Source organism: Scophthalmus maximus, chromosome 20, assembly GCF_022379125.1.
Source record: "Scophthalmus maximus strain ysfricsl-2021 chromosome 20, ASM2237912v1, whole genome shotgun sequence".
Lineage (NCBI taxonomy): Eukaryota > Metazoa > Chordata > Actinopteri > Pleuronectiformes > Scophthalmidae > Scophthalmus > Scophthalmus maximus.
This window is the reverse complement of record NC_061534.1, coordinates 1744126-1747500: the sequence shown is the minus strand read 5'-3', so window position 1 is coordinate 1747500 and position 3375 is coordinate 1744126.

The window sequence follows — 3375 nt, the reverse complement described above, 5'->3', positions numbered from 1 at the left end:
CAGTAAAAACCTCCTGCTTGCCGGCTGCATTATAGTTCATAAGCCCCACCCCCTCCATGTTAGCACAAAGTTATCAACGACGTCAATTCAATTGGTCGGGTGCGTGTATTGGCGGGACCTGGATACCGCGGTTCTACATAAACACAACTTGCTGGCGACTCCAAATGACATCACTGGCACAAGATGGTGGCGCCCGTATCCGGGATGTTTTAGCACGACACTTTTTGTACGGCTGGAGGAAGAGGAGGAGATGCGTCGTCCATCTTTACATAAAGATCTATATGTTTTCTCACACCTGCATCACTGTCACCGTCATCACCGTCTCTTCCGTCAGCGTCCTCCCAAAGATTATTATAAATTATAAACAAAAAATATTTTTACCTTGTTCGTCTTTTGATTTATTGACCTGAAATGTAGGTCGACTGCAGCTTCTGCTGACTGGAGTGTAGACGACTCACAGCAGCCGTGTGGGAGCACGGGAATATAACTATTGTGCTTAAGAGCAGTGCTCTTAGAGTGTGTGTGTGTGTGTTGGGGTTTTTTACTATATGTATGGGGTCTGAAAACTACGAGAGTTTTGTGAGGACAAAAATATTGGACCCCAGGAGTTTAAGTGTTTTTTGAGAGTTGAGACTTGGTTGTAGGGGTCAGGGGTTAGGGGTAGGTTCAGGGGGTCGGGGATTAGGGTTGGGCCTTCAGCTGTGTGATGGTCAGAGTAATGCATAATGCCAATCATAGTCCCCACAAATACAGATTTAGAGGAGTTGTGTGTGTGTTTAGAGGTTTTTAAGGAAGGCAGAGTCAGCAAACAGATAGAGAGAGGGAGAGAGGGAGAGAAAAAAAGAGAGGGAGAAAGAGAGAGAGAGAGAGAAGGCAGGAAAAGTAAAAATAGAGAAGAAGACGAAGAAGAAGAAGAGAGGGGGAAGAGGGGGGAGAAGCCTAAACCAGGGATTTGTTGGTTTTTACCAAACTCAATTCAAATTGCGAGCACACACACACACACACACACACACACACACACACACACACACACACACACACACACACAGATACTTGAAAGAGATCCATTTTGCCACCACATGCAGCCGGGCCATGGCTGCCGCTGAGGTCTGCTCTTTGTGGCGTGTGAGTAAGTGTGTGAGTGTGTGTGTGTGTGTGTGTGTGTACGGAGCTGCAGTGCGCTCAGATGATATTAAAAAAAAATAACTGAACCACTTCAGTCGCAAAGCCTGTGCTCAGCCTCTTCAGTTGATGCAAGGAGTGTGTGTGTATGTCTGTCAGAGTCGCCGCAACACACACACACACACACACACACACACACACACACACACACACTCCCTTTCGAGTGTACTCTGCTTTGAACGAGCCGCGTTCTGATGACAGTCCCTCCGTCCTGTGAAAACACAGCTGTCAGCAGTGATGTAAATGTGAGTATTTATACAGTTTGAAACATTTTTAACTCGTCACTGGACTAGTTTTATTTTTTATTTCATCACAGCGTCAAACTGACAACGGGGCGACAACTTTTACAGCAACTCTCTCCACCATTCAGCGTTTCTCTTTGATATCATGACGACGCTTTTTAATTTGTTACAAACGTAAAACCACTGAACTTTGAAGACGTTCTCCTCTTGTCAGCTTCTCTGTTTCATTTTTTGTTTTTGTGAAGCGTCACGCTGCAATAAATCATGAATCCGCTGTGTTGTGACTTGACTGGAGTCTGGGTTTTTAGTTTGCACCGTCCACTGTCGGACCACCAGGGGAAAGAGTCTATTCATAGCTTTGCTCACTCGTAATAAACACACATCTTAATGAAGCGACTCAGGTTTTTTGGCAGCCGAGAGCCCGAACACCTTCTGCGTGTTGGTATTTAAACAAAAGGTCATTTATTGTTGGAAAGCTTAGGCCCCACAATTCCACTCAGTGTGTGTGTGTGTGTGTGTGTGTGTGTGTGTGTGTGTGAGAGTTTCATTTGAGCAGATTGCAGTATAATCTCCTGTTGATCCTTTTTCGTCTGACCGTCAGCTCCCACACTGAAATAATTCTCCTTAATTACTTTTAGATTTTTCATGATAATCGCTCAGTGTTTTCCGCTGCGACTGCGTCAAACACATCGGACTCGCACGACAGACGATAAACTCATCCTGCTTCACCATTTCCACCCGTTTCTTCTTGTCACAAACCGAACAAACCAACAAAGTAAAAGTTGCAAACCGCAGCCAACTGAGCAACCGACAGGGGACACTTTATGGAGGCTCACTGCTGATTCCATTTACGGTTTCCGGAAAGCGTCTGAAAATTCAACGTGAAAAATAAAATAAATATTACACACTGTAGCTTTAAAGGACTTTAGCACAATTTCACACATTTCGCGTTTGGTCCGGACCTTCGGACTTTTCAGTTTGGAGCTGTCATAGAAGCCTGACTACAAACCAATCACAGTCAAGTATCAGGGAAAAGCAGCCCACGTAGGTGATGAGGACAGGAAGTAGGTTTGTCACGTAAAGTTCTTAGTGCGCTCGCAAAGTTCCAACATGAAACCAGAACTAACTGGTACAAAAACATGCGCGTTGGTTCGGACTTAAGTGTGAAAACGGACTGGATCTGAAGAAAAATCTACCTTCTCCTTCAATACATGCAATAAAAAAGACCGTATTGTTTTTCATCCTGTCGACCGTACGCTAATTGGTTAATGTGAGAATGATCGCTCACTGTCCCATTAACAAACGCCTAGTTTGTGTTCCGACAAGAATTACAATACATTACGGAATTAATCAGAACATTATGGAATTAATCAGAACATTTCACGGGGCCATAAAGGATCAGCGGACTCAGACGTGGAACTAATTCTGTAGAAAAACTAAGGTCTGTGGATTTTTTAAACAATACCAGGGAGAGGGTTTTTTGGAAGGACATTTTTCTGATTAGTCTTTTGAATATTTCAATGTTGTGTGCATCTCGAAATAATCATAAAAATCTTCGGGGTGGGGGGTGTATACTGACCCCTCATACGTCCTCATACACTCTACTGTATTTGTTCTTCACAAGGACGAACAGACACACACACAAACACACACACTCTCACACACAAATCCTTTCCCTCTGGTTCGAGGTCAAACTGAACTTCACCAATTATCTTTATTCATAAAAAACACCACTGACCTTCTGACTGACTGACGCACGCACGCACGCACGCACGCACGCACGCACGCACGCACACACACACACACACACACACACACACGGACACCTGTGGAATTTAGCCACAGTTGGTCCGTCCTCCTTCCAGAACGTTCTGTCTTGCAATCAGCATGAACCCAGCATGCACACGCGCACACACACACACACCCACACACACACACACACACAAAGACA